Raw genomic sequence first — 18,651 nt, 5'->3', positions numbered from 1 at the left:
AGCTATGTCAAATAATCTGCAGGCTGGGATTTGGCACAGTCCCCAGCTGCAGAAGGTGTGAGGGCAAAATGCAGCACAGCTGCAAGATGTTTATGTCCAGAGAGTAGTGATCACAGGTTCCCCCTGTTCCTAATACTACAATGTTACACTGCCCTGTGAACTGCGCTCTACTTCCTGGTTTGCCACTGTTTATAATAAACTCACTGGAGGTGGTGGGGGTGGTTGTGGGTCTCCATCAGAGCATCCAGCCTATCTGACCCTAGCTTCCTGCATGTTTGTCTTCTGTCTTTTGTCCTTTCTTAACCTCCTATCACTCCCAGTTAGGTTTCTAGGACAAGCTCACACAGGCTGCAAGATTTTGGTATATTGTATTTTCCCTCATTTGTCAATTACTTCTAATTGTCAAGTCCACTTATTTAAAATTGTTTCTAATGTTTATATTTTGGATGTTGATGTATTTTGAGTATTAAATTTTAATGAAGTATTTCAACTAAGTATTAATATTTAAGTATTAAAATATTATAAGTAAAATATAAAACATACCCTGAGGCTTACTATCATATACATTTAGTAAATTCTTAATGATAGCTTTTATACTTTTTTCCCTAAAACATTCTTTAAATCTGTTTATAAATTTTAATTATCTTTTGAAAAATTTTCTTTTGATTTATTTTAAATTTTATTTAAGTAATGATTCACAGATTGTTATTTACTAACTTCAAGTGTTTATATTAAGATATTGTTGACATAAATTTAAATTATACATACACAGTATATTTTGTATCTCAGACATTACTACTATTGTTCTGTAAAAAAATGAGTTATCTTTCCCTCTATTCCCCAATTTTCCACTCATGTTTTTGCTTCCAGTACCATGTTTCTCTCCAGAAATGTTTTTATTGTATTTTATTTTAGGTTGGTGACAATGAATTTTCTCTTTTTTTCATATGAATGAGTGCCATTTGAATACATTTTTCCATTTTTATTTTTGAAAGTATTTTTGTCACACAAAGAATTTTAATTTGTAAGCCTCCTATCCCTACACCTTTTTAGATATATTTTCATGAGCATATATTAATTGCACATAGGACCTTCATTATGATATTTCCATATATTTATATGATGTACTTTGATCAAATTTACCCTCTCTGTTACTCTTTCTTGTCCCCACTCCTGTAAACCATTTCTAATTGATTTCATCATTCTATTTTCATACATGTGTATTAGGTAATTTGATCATATTCACCCCCCTTCACCCTCTCCTTTCAGCCTCCCCCTTGTGCTGGTTCTGACCCCTAATCAGAAGTTCCATTTTATGCTCATCTCATTTCTTTTTTCTCTCTCTCTCCTTCCTTCCTTTGTTCCATCCTTCCTTCCTTCCTTCCTTCTTCCTTCCTCCCTTTCTCCCTTCTTCTAGATTCCACATATGAGAGAGATCATGCAATCTCTGTCTTTTTCAGTCTGGCTTATTTTGCTTACATGATGATTTTCAGTTCCATCTATTTTCATTCTTCTTTGTGGCTGAGTTATACACCATTGTGTATATGTGCCTGATTTTTCTTAATCCATTCATCAGTGGAGGGACACCTAGGCTGATTCCATAGTTTGGCTATTCTGAATAGTGCTGGCATCTTTATAATAGTCAGGAGATATCTATCAACATACAATAGATATGTCTATTGTATGTTGACTTACATTCCTTTGGATATTTGTCCAGACTGTGGACAAATATTCAGGACTGTGTATAGCAGGATAATATGGTATGTCTATTTTTAGTTTTTTGAGGAACCTCCATACTGATTTCCATAGTGGCTGCACTAATTTACATTCCTATAATAGTGTATAAGGGCTCTTTGTCCCTGCCATTCTTGCCAACATTTGTTTTCTGTTTTCAGGATTGCTCTACTGACTGGGGTGAGATGGAATCTCAGTGTAGTTTTGATTAGCATTTCCTTTATGGTTAAAGCTGTTGAACATTGTATTTATTGGCCATTTGTTCTTCTTTGATAACTGTCTGTTGAATTCATTTGCCCATTTATTAATTGGATTGTTTGTTCTTTTGGTGTTTAATTTGGAGCTTTTTATATTTCTGGATATTAATCTTTTATTTGATGCATATTTGGCAGAGATTTTCTTTTTCTTTTTTTTTTTTAATAAAGAAAAGAAGTTTATTTTGGCTTATGGTTCTGGTCCAAGGCTTATGGTTTATGCACAAGGGCTGCATATGGTGACGATCTCCTTGTGGCTCAGGAAAGCACATGGTAAGAGACAGGGAATGCATGAGAGACCTGGTTCAATTAGCTTTTTTTTTTTTAATTTTTATTTTATTCATATGTGCATACAATGTTTGGGTCATTTCTCCCCCCTTCTCCCCACCCCTTCCATTATCCCCCTTTATCCTCCCCTTACCCCTCGCTACCAGGCAGAAACTATTCTGCCCTTATCTCTAATTTTGTTGAAGAGAGAGTATGAACAATAATAGGAAGGTCAAAGGGTTTTTGCTAGTTGAGATAAGGATAGCTATACAGGGAGTTGACACACATTGATTTCCTGTACATGTGTGTTACCTTCTAAATTAATTGTTCTTGAACTAACCTTTTCTCTAGTTCCTTGTCCCCTTCTCCTATTGGCCTCACTTGCTTTAAAGTATCTGCTTTAGTTTCTCTGCATTGAGGGCAACAAATGCTATCTAGTTTTTGGGTGTTTTACCTATCCTCATATGTTCCTTGTGTATTCTCGCTTTATCCAGTGATCAAAGTCCAATCCCCTTGTTGTGTTTGCCCTTGATCTAATGTCCACATCTGAGGGAGAACATATGATTTTTGGTCTTTGGGGCCAGGCTAACCTCACTCAGAATGATGTTCTCCAAAAAGCAGCCTCTTCAACAAAAACTGCTGGGAAAACTGGTTAGTAGTCTGCAAAAAACTGAAACTAGATCCATGTTTATCACCCTATACCAATATTAACTCAAAATGGATCAAGGATCTTAATATCAGACCCCAAACTCTAAAGTTGATACAGGAAAGAGTAGGAAATACTCTGGAGTTAGTAGGTATAGGTATGAACTTTCTCAATGGAACTCCAGCAGCACAGCAACTAAGAGATAGCATAGATAAATGGGACTTCATAAAACTAAAAAGCTTCTGTTCATCAAAAGAAATGGTCTCTAAACTGAAGAGAACACACAGAGTGGGAGAAAATATTTGCCAGCTCCACATCAGACAAAGGACTGATAACCAGACTATATAGGGAACTGAAAAAACTAAATTCTCCTAAAACTAATGAACCAATAAAGAAATGGGCAAGTGAACTAAACAGAACTTTCTCAAAAGAAGAAATTCAAATGGCCAAAAAACACATGAAAAAATGCTCACCATCTCTAGCAATAAAGGAAATGCAAATTAAAACCACACTAAGATTCCACCTCACCCCTGTTAGAATAGCCATCATTAGCAACACCACCACCAACAGGTGTTGGTGAGGATGCGGAGAAAAAGGAACCCTCTTACACTGTTGGTGGGAATGTAAACTAGTACAACCACTCTGGAAAAATATTTGGAGGCTACTTAAAAAGCTAAACCTTGTTCTACCATTTGATCCAGCAATACCACTCTTGGGGATATACCCAAAAGACTGTGACACAGGTTACTCCAGAGGTACCTGCACACCCATATCTATTACAGCACTATTCGTAATAGCCAAGTAATGGAAACAGCCAAGATGCCCCACTACTGACGAATGGATCAAGAAAATGTGGTATCTACACAATGGTTTTTATGCAGCCATAAAGAAGAATGAAATGTTATCATTCACTGGTAAATGGATGGAATTGGAGAACATCATTCTGAGTGAGGTTAGCCTGGCCCAAAAGACCAAAAATCGTATGTTCTCCCTCATATGTGGACATTAGATCAAGGGCAAACACAACAATGGGATTGGACTTTGAGCACATGATAAAAGCGAGAGCACACAAGGGAGGGGCGAGGATAGGTAAGACACCTAAAAAATTAGCTAGCATTTGTTGCCCTTAACGCAGAGAAACTAAAGCAGATACCTTAAAAGCAACTGAGGCCAATAGGAGAAGGGGACCAGGAACTAGAGAAAAGGTTAGATCAAAAAGAATTAACCTAGAAGATAACACACATGCACAGGAAATTAATGTGAGTCAACGCCCTATATAGCTATCTTCATCTCAACTAGCAAAAGCCCTTGTTCCTTCCTATTATTGCTTATACTGTCTCTTCAACAAAATTAGAGATAAGGGCAAAATAGTTTCTACTGGGTATTGAGGGGGAGAGACAGGGGGCAGAGTGGATGGTAGGGGAGGGGGTGGGGGCAAGGGGGAGAAATGACCCAAGCATTGTATTCTCATATGAATAATAAAAACAATAAAAATTAAAAAAAAAAAAACTAAGGCAAAAAGGGCGGGAGGCAGGACTCAATTGGTAGAGTGCTTGCCTAGCATGCATAAAACCCTCAGTTCAAACTCCAGTACTGCCAAAAACTAAACTAAATGCAAGGGAAGATCTCATGTGAAAGTAGAGGTGCTGGCTGTACATGAACTCAGGGATACTCATCTTATTTTGATGTGTATTCAAAACTATAACCAATACATCAAACCCATCCTTCCTAGATAGTATTGCATTGGATGGGGTCAGATGAGTGAAAGGAGTATATTTAGCAACAATATGAAGAAAATTTTCAGTTGATCATCATATGGCATAATTGTATATGGCAAATATAACAAAGTCATGAAATTGGGGCGAGAATTGGCTTTATTAGGCACCCCTAATAAATGCCCCAAGAATGCCCCAAGGTTCTTTTAAAATCAATTATGCTAATAAACGTTTATGGAGATTATTACCTAAAAAAAAAAAAGATATTCTCCAATTCCATCCACTTACCTGTGAATGATAACATTTTGTTCTTCTTCATGGCTGCTTAAAATTCTATTGTACATAAATACCACATTTTCTTAACCCATTCGTCAGTAGTGGGGCATCTTGGCTGTTTCCATACCTTGGCTATTGTGAATAGTGCTACAATAAACATGGGTGTGCAGGTTGGCAGAGATTTTCTACCATTCTGTAGGTTGTCTCTGGATTCTGGTAACTGTTTCTGTTGCTGTGCAGAAGCTTTCAAACTTGATACAATCCCATTTTCAATACTTGCTCTTATTTCCTGAGCAATTACAGTCCTATTCAGAAGGGATCATACCTATTCTATCCTGTATACTCATACCTATATTTTCCAGTATTTTCTGTAGCAGTTCCAAAGTTTCAGGTCTTACATTTCGGTCTTTGATCTATTTAGAATTAATTGTTTTTTGTACAGGGTGAAGGATATGGGTACAGCTTCAGTGTTCTACATGTGCAAATCCAATTTTCAAACCATTTGTTGAAGGGACTGTCTTTTCTCCAACATATGTTCTTGGAGACTTTGTTGAAAATCAGATAGCTAGCTGTAGATGTGTGGTTTTATTTCTGGATCTTCTATTCTGTTCCATTGGTTTATGTTACTGTTTTTGAGCCAGTGTCATACTGTTATTAATTTTACTCTGACTCTAGTAAAATTTAAAGGCAGGTATTATGACAACTCCAGCATTGCTTTTTCTGCTCAGGATTGCTTTGGGTAGTTGGGGTCTTTTGTGATACCATATAAATTTTAGGGTTGATTTTTTTTCTATTGAAAAATGACATTGGAATTTTTTTTCTTTTATTATTCATATGTGCATACAAGGCTTGGTTCATTTCTCCCCCCTGCCCCCACCCCCTCTCTTACCACCCACTCTGCCCTCTCCCTCTCCCCCTCACCCCCTCAATACCCAGCAGAAACTATTTTGCTCTTATCTCTAATTTTGTTGTAGAGAGAGTATAAGCAATAACAGGAAGGAACAAGGGTTTTTGCTGGTTGAGATAAGGATAGCTATACAGGGCATTGACTCATTGATTTCCTGTGCGTGGGTGTTACCTTCTAGGTTAATTCTTTTTGATCTAACCTTTTCTCTAGTACCTGTTCCCGTTTTCCTATTGGCCTCAGTTGCTTTTAAGGTATCTGCTTTAGTTTCTCTGCGTTAAGGGCAACAAATGCTAGCTAATTTTTTAGGTGTCTTACCTATCCTCACCCCTCCCTTGTGTGCTCTCGCTTTTATCATGTGCTCATAGTCTAATCCCATTGTTGTGTTTGCCCTTGATTTAAATGACATTGGAATTTTTATGGTGATTGCATTGAATTTTACAATATTAATTCTGCTGGTTTATGAACATGGGAGGTTTTTCAAACTTCTAGTGTCTTCCTCAATTTCTTCTTTCAAAGTTTTTATAGCTTTCATTGTAGAGGTCTTTTTACCATCTTATTAGGTTTATTCCTAGGTATTTAGTTGTTTTTTTCTTTCCTTTTTTTTTGGCAGTGCTGGGATTTGAACTCAGGGCCTCACTCTTGTTAGGCATGCGCTGTTACCACTTGAGCCACTCTGCCAGACCCTCTTTCCTTTTTCAAAGCTATTATGAATGAGATTGTTTTCATGATTTCTTTCTTAGCATGTTCATTACTGGTTTGTAGAAAACTACTGATTTTTTAATGTTGATTCTGTATCTTGTTACTTTGCTAACTTTTTTGATTTTGGTGGAGTCTTTAAGATCTTTTAAATGTAGGATCATGTAATCTGCAAATAGCAATAATTTGAGTTCTTTCTTTCTTATTTGTATACCTTTTATTTCTTTCTCTTATCTTATTGTTCTGGCTAAGAATTCAAGCACTATATTGAGTAAAAGTGGTGAAAAGGACTTTCACCACTTCTGATTCTAACTTAACTCTTCATCTGTTCTACAGTGTTTTTAAAATGATGTTACTACAAATAAAATTTTTGTAATTCATTTGTATATATTTTTTAGAAGTTTTAGTGGCTTTTTGGACTGTTATCTACAATAACAAGAAATGCTATTAAAGCAAGAATTGCACACTATTTTAAGGTTATTGTCCTTAAATTTAATAAAAGAAATAAAACACTTTAAATGATATAAGCCCCAGTGGACAGAAGATGTTAGCATGCAAACACTGTAAAAATTCAATGTTTGAATAAAAAATAGACTAGCAATTTTTCATTTTTGTTTAACTAAAGCATAACATTTTTTCTAAATTCACAAACTTAATTACATTTAGGACTAAAAAAACTAACTAAAACATTTTTTAACACAGCATAGGCTGCAATATAGAAATTTTCTGCTGAGTTTGTTGAGTAATCTATCGAGTGGTCCTGTGATTTTTCTACCATGTTTTTCATTCATGTTGCATCTAGTTTTATACTGTGTGTTTGGCTTAAAATATGGAATTAGAAAGTAAAATAATAAAATTTACTTTTGTTATCTCTGCTGGTTATTAAACTTTTTCTCTCAGTTTCAAACCTACTCTTTCATATTCTGCCTTGCTTGTGATTCTGTAGACTACATTTCTGTTTTGCCAGCTGCCTCTCTGTTATACTTTAACAAAAGGGAATTCTAAAGAAGACTAGAAACCTGGAGCAAAAAGGGATATGGTCTTTCCTGTTTTCCTTCCTGTGATTGCTAATATCACCTTGGCAATGGTTTTGTTTTTAACCCTAGAAATGGTAATAGTGATTGGTTCCAGCTTCTAGTTATTTTTCTCCAAACTCCTGCAACCAGCCTTATTTTCCCTTCTCTGAAAGACCAGCACCAGTTGGCTGATACCCTATCTTCTGATATCTGAGTCACAGCTCCCTGGTACCTTTCCTCTAAGATTGTGAATTACAAGCACCAGCCAGGCAATCCCTCCTCCAACTATTTGCTTCAACTTTTCACATGCTCTCCTCTGTATGACCCCAGCCATGTAGTGGTAGCCATTTATTGAAATTTGCATCTTTATACTTTAGTGTACCCTTGTGTATTTTTGATCCTCCAGTAGCTGTTAAACCAGCTCTTTTTATTAATTCTCTTGTTAGAATAGCTGGTGTGATTTCTGCTTTCTAGTAGAGCATTTCTTAATTTATTCTTTTTCTTTGTAAATATATAACAGAAACTTAAACCAGGATAAGAAGAAAACAGACTTGGTCATAAAGATATTGTGTCTTAGTCTGTTTTCTGTTACTATAAGACTTGGTAATTTACAATGTTGTAGGATGGCTCAGACAGAGAGATGGGGCACCAAAGCTTTCAGGAAGCACGTTTTTTAAGCAGGCCAGCAGTGACTCAGTGGACTCAAGTCCAAAGGCTGAGCCCTGTGAACAAAGGGGGCTTTCCTTACATACTATTTAGAGCAGGTTATAGAAATTTGGGGGGGGGGGACACAGCTTGTCCCATACAAGGTCATATACTATTTCATTGGCCATTTTAACCTCTGGGGTGAGGTCACCTTTCTCTAGTCTCACCCCAGGTGACATTCCTCAAATCAGGTTTTTTTGTTTCAGTGTTGCACTCATTATCTCTCATCACACTCCTACCACATTCCCCCCTTTGATGCTCAAACTCACTTCTGGGTCGAAGAGCATCATCTTGATCTAGGGGCTATATTTCCAGAGTCATCACATGAGCAGCTGTCTTCCTTTCTATAGTGGTTTTCCATAATGGTCCTGAAGGACTTCAGTATCAGGGGGATTAGGCAGGGTAACATCAGGCATGCTCCTAAGACAAGGAACATTGCCCCTATTAAGGTCTTGAACCCACCTAACATTGAGAACCAGCCTCAGAACAGGTCATTGGGACGATATCCCTTCCAGGTCTGTACAAGGACATGGGCAAAGCTTTTCATCTTGTTGGTAATCTCTTCAATTACCTTTCCCTTATTATCAGTCTGTAAATAGCAGTTACTCAGATTGAACTTTCCACATACCCCACCTCTGAGACTAGCAAATAGTCCGAAGCCAAATGGTTTTGGTAGACAGTATTGAGTACTTTAGTTTGTTGCTTGGCTAATATGTTAAGGGCTTTAGCTGTTTCATTAGTTATGATTTCAACAACTGCTTGAAGCCAAATGAAGCAGTTGAGCATATAGGTTGGGGTGCAATAACCCCAAGAGCCATCCTCTGCCCATGTAGTGGGACTATAATACTTAATGATCCATTCTGGAGGCCATTCATTGTACTTCCAGTCTCTTATTTGTAGGGCATTTTGCTTTTTTCTGTTTACCCTTTTCTCATATATGGAGACTCCTAATTTTTCACCTTGTCTGAGGGGGAGCAAGAAGAAGGAAGGCTGAATGGTGCCCAGGATGTGAACAAGTCATTGGGAAGGATTGTGTAAGCTTGCTCCCCACAGATCCAATATAACTCATTCTATGCCTGCAGTCAGATTATTCCAGGCTATTGCAAGCTTAGGAAAGTTAACCGGTGAGTGAGGGTGGGGCTCTGTGTGATTGGGAGCTCTGCACCACTGAGTCTCCTGAGCAGTGTCATTGTAAAACTTGTGTCCCAAGCAGATCAAGTCCCCTACCAGGTGGAGAATTGGCCTTTTGGAAGGGAGATACAGTAATTCCTGATAACAGAGGTTTTTAGTAGCCAAATGCTTTTTCCCATAGCTGCGGAGAGTGGTTTCATTAAAGGGCTTCTGTGGATTTAGTTCTCTTGCTTCCCATGGCCAATGGTCTCCCATATTCATTCCTCCACAAACATAACATGAAGTTACATTTAGAGTTTGGGTTATGGACTCAGCTAGTGAGAGGAACAGGTTTTTGTCTTTAACTGAGATAAGAAACTCACTTTGAATCTCCTTGTAGAAGGAGTGAAAGACCTGGTCTGAGTAGCTTTCATAGGTAATAGTTACTAATTTGAGGTGCAGTAGAGTCCTGGAAATCAAGCCCCTTTCCCTTTATTATTATACCAATTTCATGTCTCTGTTCCCAACCCAAAGTTTTAAGTATAGTAAAATTTACAGGGTTACAGGTGCCGAGGGAGCACCTTTTTGAAGGATGGCAGAGGGCTCTGCCTTTTGCCTAGCCCATGAAAAGAAACTCCAATAGTTCCAGTTTGCATCATTATATGGCAAAGACTTGTCTCCCCAGCACATATACTTATCACTTGACATATAAGCTTTCTCCCAGGCCAGGCCTCTGCAGGTGTTGTCAATACCCTGAGGTTGATAGATGGTGATTTTAGCTATTATGGCACACACACCAAAGTATACAGATATTGGCCTTTTGGGGTTGTAAACCTGTGTCTGGCTAATAAGCTTCCCAGTGCTGGTGAAGATTTGGACCTCTAGCCATTGCTCCTGAGGGCAATTGATGGGGTTAAAATAGTTATACTGACCATAATAGGAGCACATTGAGTAGGCGGTATGGTTGTGGGTGCATAACCCAACAACTGTGCCTATACAAGCATAATAAGTATGGAAAACCAGAATTTTGGTAACAACACTTCCTGCTCAGGTAATGCACATACATGAGTCACAGTCCAAGACCTGAGGGTCCACAGGTAGAGAGCTGACCAAGGTCAGCAAAAGAAAACATGGAAGGGACTCATCCTCAAAGGTGAAATGGGCAACTCCTCAAGTTTCCACTGTGTGTAGGCTAGTCAGCTTCAGGAGTGACTGGAGCAGAGCTGATGTCCTGGAAAGCAGGGTCCTGCCAGGGAAGGGTGTGTGTTCCAGAAGGTGATCTTGCATGGTGAGGCTGGATCAGGGATACACTACTACTCAAGGGAAACTGGCTTTACTCAGCTGTGGTGAATCCAGGGAACAATCTCTGCTACCTTTACTGCAGTGGGGGTGGATAAAACAACAAAGGGGCCCCTTCAGTGGGGCTTCAGCAGTTGAACATTCCATTCCTTTACCCAAACAGCATCCCCTGGCTTATAAGGGTGCATGGGAGTTGTCAGGCTAATGTGGAGTCTCTCTCTTACCCAGCCATTGATTTTTGAGAGAGTCAACCCGAGGGCCTGCATCTGCTGTCTCAGAGTAAGGTACCTTATTTCCTGAAGGTCACCTCACAGGCCCTTAACTCAAGGGGGTAGGTGCCCAAATAGAGTTTCAAAGGAGGAGAGACCCATCCACTTGGTGGGGCTAGACCAATCCTGAGCAAGGCTATGGGCAATAATTGATCCCATTGTAAGTAAGTTTCCTGGCATAGTTTTCCCAACTGCAATTTTATTGTCCCATTTATACATTCTACTTTCCCTGATCTCTTGGGAGGTAGGCCATGTGCAGCTTCCAAGTTATTCCTAAGCCCTTAGCCACAAACTGTACTGCCTCAGCCATGAAGGACAGCCCATTATCTGATCCAATACACACAAGTATTCTGAACCAAAGGCACCTAGCCAATTCCTGGGCTTTCTCAGTCCAAGTTGGGAAGGCTTCTACCCATCCTGAGAAGGTGCAGACAAAAACCAGAAAATATTTACATCCTCTGACCTGTGACATCTCAGTAAAGTCCACAATCAGATTTTCAAAAACAGTTCCTTCAACAATTTGCACTTGGGGTGGTGCTCTTGGCCCTAGTTTTTGGCAAATAGACTGCACCTTTCACACACTGACTTACTTATGCTGGAGAGCTTGGGGACATAAAAATGCCAGGCCAAGGTGGTCTCAAGAGCTGTCCACCCTGAATGAGTTCCTTCATGGAACTGCCTGACTAATGTAGGAGCCAGCAACTCTGGGACTGCAATACAGCCATTGGCAAATTCCCACCATCTGCCCAGTAGAAAATTTTCCTACTCAATCTTAAACAGAGCTTGTACTTGTTGTGTGTACCATGGATCCCATTCAGATAAAAGGCATGGGAACAAGGCAGTGTCAGTGAGGCTGAGATTTGTCTTCCTGTGAGGGCTGCTCACTTGGCTTCCCTATCAACTTTTCAGTTTCCTGAACAGCTGTTGTCTCCCCCTTCTGGTGCCCTCAGAAGTGCATGATCACTACTCACTTTGGGGCCCATACAGTTTCTAGCAATTTCAGAATTTTGTCCTGATTTAACATTTTTTTCCTCCCAAGTTAATGAACCCCCTTTCTTTATATAGGGCTCCATGAACATGAATGGTTGTAAAGGCATATTTAGAGGTCATATAGATGTTTTCCACACTCCTGCAGTAAGCTGAAGCACCCATGTAACAGCAATGAACTGAGCTTTTTGTGCACAATGGACTGGCAGAGGATGTGCTTCAATGACAGCATCCAGAGTCACTATTGCATATCCAGCAAAACATGTGTCATCCGGGTCAAAACTGCTGCCATCTGTGAAATACTCAATGTCTGGATGACTGAGGCAGATCAGTTAACTCTGGTCAGCTGAAGAACACCTCATCCATAACTTGTAAACAGTCATGCTTCAGGGAACCTGAATCGACTGGCAATAGGGTGGCCAGGTTTAGAGTCTTAACAACCTCTAGTTGGATACATGGGTTTTTACATAACATGCTTTGATATCTGACCATTTGGGAGTTTGTCAGCCAATAATTTCCTTTGTATTCTATAAGAGTCAAAACAGAGTGGAGAACTCAGACTGTGAGTTCTTGTACCAAAGTAAGTTTGCCTGCTTCAGCCACTAAGATAGTAGTGGCTGCCAGGGCATGCAGACAGGGTGGCCAGCCTCAGGAAACTGCATCAAGTTGTTTTGATAAATAGGTCACTGCATGGTGCCAGGAACCTAGCAGCTGGGTCAAGACTCCCACAGCTGTTCCCAGTCTCCCATATACATATGGAAAGAAGGGCTTCATCATATCTGACAAACCCATAGCAGGGCATTTGTGTGTGCCCTCTTAATCTTCTTAAAGGACATTTCTTGCTCCTCTCCCCATACTGTGGGTTCCTGTTCTCCCCCATTTGTGGTTTCCTAAAGGGTTTTTGCCAAGAGAGAGTAATTGGGGATCCAGACCTGGCAGAAACCTGCTGCCCCTAGAAATTCTCTAATCTGTCAATGGGTCTTGGGGGCCAGAATGGAACAGATGGTCTGCTTCCTCTCAGGGCCCAGTCTACATTGTCCTTGTGACAGGTGAAACCCTAGGTATTTGTCAGTATCCTGGCAAATCTGGGCTTTCCTTTGGGAAACCTTATATCCTGCCTTCCACAAAAGGGAGAGAAGGAGGCAAGTTCCTTTCATACAATCCTCTTGAGTTGGTCCAGCCAATAGAAGGTCACCTATGTACTGGTGGAGTGTGCAGCCATGCTGGTCAGCCTGAAAGCCTGTAGGTTGGATGCCAAGGCAGACCTGAAGATAGTAGGAGAGTTTTTGAAGCCTTGTGGCAAATGAGTCCAAGTCAATTGTCCCTTCTTTCCAGTATTAGAACTTTCCTGTTTTAAGGCAAAAATGGATTTGCTCTGTGGGGCCAAACAGATACAGAAAAATGTGTCATTAAGGTCCAGGCACATAAAGAACTTTGCCTCAACTGGGATAAAGCCCCAAAATGTATACAGATCTGGGACCACATGGTGTAAAGTAACAGTTGCTGAGTTGACTGCCATGGACCATGGAGGGCCTGAACTAGCCTAAAAGTCTTCAGTCCCTGGGTTTTGGACAGGCAGTGTGTGAGTGTTCCAGGGAGACTGACAAGGCTGAAGGATCCCATACTTCAGGAATATGTCAAGATGCTTTTGGATCCCAATTTGGACTTTTCAAGGAATATAGTAGTCTCTGGCTAACAGGAATGGCTACCAGCTTTAATTCTACCACCATGGAAGGCATGTTCAGAGCCAGTCTGGGGTTGAGGGTGGGGTTGTCCTCAGCCCATACTCCTGGAATCTTAAAGGGAAGCAAAAGCATCTTAGGAATCTCTTTCTTAGAGGCACAGTGTTGCCATTCCCCCTCCTGCTCAACCATGAGAGTTAGAATCTTGGCCTCAGGCCCTCTCAGCTTTAAGGCTGCCATGCTGTCAGAGTCAAAAGTTTTCTGTGCCCTTCGTTTGCACAAGTCTCTGCCCATTAAGGCTGCAGGGCAATCAGGAAGGTAGAAGAACTCTTGCTTTACTTCATATTTTCCAAGCTTGCATTTTCTAGATACAAGGAAGGGATGGTGAATCTGATACCCTTGTGGCCCCGATAATGGTTGCATGTCTCTGTGAGAGAGGGCCCACAGGTTGGGTTACAACTGAATGGGGTCATGTCAGTGTCCACCAGTAGGTCAACAAGATGGTCCCTATCTTCATTTGGACCATAGGCTCCTGGGGGCCCAGTGGAATGGAGCCTGGTCTGTTCTAGTCCTCATAAATATCCTCAAAAGTGGCTAGCCTGATGATGTCTTCCTCCAGGAATCTTTTTTTTTTTCTTTTCGCTGAGCAGGCTGATACTTTCCTTCAACAACTCGGCCTCTGCCTCTGGTCTGGGGGGCCTTCTGGGGTTCCCTGGGCCACTGGGGACATTCATTTTTTCCAGTGTCCTTCCTGATGACAGTAGGCACATTGGTCCTGCCATAGTTCCTCTCTAGGATGAGGCTGTTCCTGGGCACTGGCCACCATCCACAGGGATTGCCTCTTCCTCTGCCATGGCCTGCATGCTGTGGCCTGCCTGACTGTTCAGCTAGAGCCTCAGCAAGGAGGTCCAGCTTCCTTTTTGTCTTTTTGTCAGCCTCCCATTTGGCCTCCTGATCTTAATTGACAAAGACTTTTGCAGCTGTCTCCAGAAGCTGGCTGATGTTCATATCAGCAAACCCCTCAAGTTTTTGTAATTTTTGCCTTATGTCCCCCTGTGCCTGGCTGACAAATGCTGCATTAATCATCCTCTGGTTTTTGGCTGCATCTGGGTCAAAAGGGGTGTGTAGGTGGACAGCCTCACATAGCCACTCATAAAACTGGCTGGGGCTCTCACTTGGCCCTTGCAGGACTTTTGTTGGCATACTCATGTTTATGCCCTTTTCCTCTCCTTCCTTCAAGCCTCCCAATAATGCCTCCTGATATCATTCAAGCCACTGGGGTCATCATTAGGGTCCCAATAGGAGTCCTTCTTGGGGAACTGGCTCTGAGCATAGGCTTGGGCATTTAGAGTGTCTGCAGGGGCCTGGTATTCCAGTCACGTTAGAGCCAGCAAGGTTATATGGCATTGCTCCTCAGTATTAAATAGAATCAGAAGAAGCTGTGCAGTCTGTCCAAGTGGGCTCATGAGTTTGGATGATGGACTGCATTAGATCAATAAGAGCCTGAGGCTTTTCCGTGAAGGAAGTGGTATGGTGCTTCCAATTTAGGAGGTCTGTGGTGGTAAAGGGCTGGTAGACAAATGTTCGTCTTCCTCCTTGTATCTGACTTTGCTGGTCATAATATATTGGGGCCTGTAATTCTCTCAGGGGCATTTTCAGGGTGGTGGGTCCCTGGGGGAAGGCCTGGCTTATATTGGGACTATTCAAATGTTTCTGGTTGAACCTAGGGGCCAGTCTCACAGAGAGCTGCAGAGTGAGGATTGGTGGGCTTGGAGTGAGCATAAGGTTCATGGCGCCTGAGGAAGGTGGGGATTTGCAGTCTCAAGGACTTCTGGGCCTGGCCTTGTAAGTGTATTTACTGCTGGGGCTTCCCCATCTGATGCTGCTTCCCCTTCAGAAGGTGGAGGTGAAGGGGTGGAAGGTGGTGGCAAAGGTGGGTACAGTGGCACATAAAGGGGTAGGGTCTTCTCAGGGTCCCCTGCTAATATGGGTTTCTCCAGTTTCTTACATTTTTCCTTGCACTTGGAAGCTACTGCCACCCTGGCCACCATGACCCTACATGCTTCCTCTAAGTGGAGGATTAGCCACGTGGGCCTACTGAAGTCAGCATCCTGCCTGCAGTCAATATAAGGAAACCGATCTGGGTGTCCAGGGTCACCTACAACTACTTTTTTTTTTTTGATTTTTTTTTTTCTGGATTTTTTTTTCTTTTATTATTCATATGTGCATACAAGGCTTGGGTCCTTTCTCCTCCCTGCCCCCACCCCCTCCCTTACCACCTACTCCACCCCCTGTCTCTCCCACCCACCCCCTCAATACCCAGCAGAAACTATTTTGCCCTTATTTCTAATTTTGTTGTAGAGAGAGTATAAGCAATAATAGGAAGGAACAAGGGTTTTTGCTGGTTGAGATAAGGATAGCTATACAGTGAGTTGACTCACATTAATTTCCTGTGCATGTGTGTTACCTTCTAGGTTAATTCTTTTTGATCTCACCTTTTCTCTAGTTCCTGGTCCCCTTTTCCTATTGGCCTCAGTTGCTTTTAAGGTATCTGCTTTAGTTTCTCTGTGTTAAGGGCAACAAATGCTAGCTAATTTTTTAGGTGTCTTACCTATCCTCACCCCTCCCTTGTGTGCTCTCGCTTTTATCATGTGCTCATAGTCTAATCCCATTGTTGTGTTTGCCCTTGATCTAATGTCCACATATGAGGGAGAACATACGATTTTTGGTCTTTTGGGCCAGGCTAACCTCACTCAGAATGATGTTCTCCAATTCCATCCATTTACCAACGAATTTTCATGGCTGCATAAAATTCCATTGTGTATAGATACCACATTTTCTTAATCCATTTGTCAGTGGTGGGGCATCTTGGCTGTTTCCATAACTTGGCTATTGTGAATAGTGCCGCAATAAACATGGGTGTGCAGGTGCCTCTGGAGTAACCTGTGTCACAGTCTTTCGGGTATATCCCCAAGAGTGGTATTGCTGGATCAAATGGTAGATCAATGTCTACTTTTTAAGTAGCCTCCAAATTTTTTTCCAGAGTGGTTGTACTAGTTTACATTCCCACCAACAGTGTAAGAGGGTTCCTTTTTCCCCTCATCCTCATCAACACCTGTTGTTGGTGGTGTTGCTGATGATGGCTATTCTAACAGGGGTGAGGTGGAATCTTAGAGTGGTTTTAATTTGCATTTCCTTTATTGCTAGAGATGGTGAGCGTTTTTTCATGTGTTTTTTGGCCATTTGAATTTCTTCTTTTGAGAAAGTTCTATTTAGTTCACTTGCCCATTTCTTTACTGGTACTATGACCTCACCTAATGACCCCTCCAAGGGCCATCCTACATCAAAAGCAGGCCAGTCTAGTTCACAGAAGGTTCTAAGCTTGTCAGGAGTCAGCTTGAACCCATAATCTCCGTTAAATTTCTTTTTAAAGTTCTTAAGCATGCACCCCAGGGGGTTGTTCTTATTCTGACCTCCTCCCATTCCTCCTGTTGCCAGATGTCCAGACAGACAGAAATGGAAGGGATGAGGGCTGTGGAGAGGAGGTAAGAGGTTCTCCTTTCCTGCATACAGGGGAAAACAAATACCACCACTCACTTCCTCTGTCTCCAGCTGCTCCCTTTGTGGGGATTTAGGAGTATCTTAGCTGTAGTGAGTCTGTATAAACCCCAGACTGGAGGGCCTGTTAGGGCTCATCCTAGGTCATATGAGTTTGCCATGGACCTGTGGATCAGACTCTGCACTCACTTTGTAGCTGGGCCATGTCTCAGGGTTGCACTTTCACACACTCCCTGAACCTGATACATGGTTTCACCCCAAAAAGGGAGTTGCTCTCAGCTTGGACAACTCCCCTTCATCAGACTCCCCTTCTTCCTCCTAAGGCAAGCCTAAATTCAAACCCAGGTTCTTACCAGTCTGATGAGCAGGGCTCCCAAGTTGGTTCCCAAGCCCTTCCAGGTTCCTTTGTGTGATCGAAACTCACCTCCTTGGTTTGCAGGTAGAGAGGCTCCCTCCCCTGGGATCAACATGTCCAGTGGTGCCTGGCAGGGGCCGACCCTTCCGGCTGGTGACAAGGAGTTGAACATACCACCTCTGAATCCCAGATGAGCCCCCAGAGATGTTGTAGGATGGCTCAGATAGAAAGATGGGCACCAAAGTTTTCGGGAAGCAAGTTAATTAACCAGGCCGGCAGCAACTCAGCAGACTCATGTCCAAAAGCTGAGCCCCAACAACAAAGGGGGCTTTCCTAATATACCATTTAGAGCAGGTTACATAAATGGGGAAAACTCTTTGTCCCATACAATTTCATTGGCCACTTTAACATCTTGGGTGAGGTGACCCCTTTTCTGGTCTTGCCCCAGGTGACATTCCTCAAATCTGTTTTTCTCTGTTTCACTGTTGTACTCATTATCTCTCATTATCTCTTATCATCTCCCCCTCCCTGCCTTCCTGCCACAATAATGAACAGAAACTTATTTCATAGTTCTGGAGATTGTGAAGTCCCAGATCATGGAGTTGCATCTAGTGAGGGCCTTACTGCTGCATTATAATATGACAGAAGATATCATAGTAGGAAAAGAGAAGAAATGAAGCCTGACTTCCTTTTGTAATAAAACCACTCCTGCCCAATAATTTATGAAACATACTTATTTAATCAATCCTGAGTTACTGGCACATTTTAGCTTTATAATTGCAAAATTTTTGCACATACTATTAATTACTTCTTCCGAGAAAAATTTTAGGAGTTTCAAAGTCAATAAATGCATATTTGGTACATATTTTTAAATTGCTAGAATGTTTGTGAATATATTGCTCAATTGCCAGAAAGGACATATCAATTAATATTCCTTCCACCAATGTAAGAGATTACCTGTTTGTTTGTTTAAGATTTTGAGAAAATTGTTGTTATAAAATTTTGATATATAATGTTTAAGAAGTAAGCAACCCTGCTATCATATTGTTATTTTAATGTATGCTTTACTTTTAAATATTTAGTCAAGGATTTTAGATTGGTTGGCCATATATTTTCTTTTCTGAATTGCTCCATTTCTATAGAGTTGGTCTTTACTTGAGTAATTTGTAATAGCA

Source organism: Castor canadensis, chromosome 2 (genome assembly GCF_047511655.1).
Source record: "Castor canadensis chromosome 2, mCasCan1.hap1v2, whole genome shotgun sequence".
In the NCBI taxonomy this organism is placed as follows: domain Eukaryota; kingdom Metazoa; phylum Chordata; class Mammalia; order Rodentia; family Castoridae; genus Castor; species Castor canadensis.
This window is presented reverse-complemented; position numbering follows the sequence as displayed.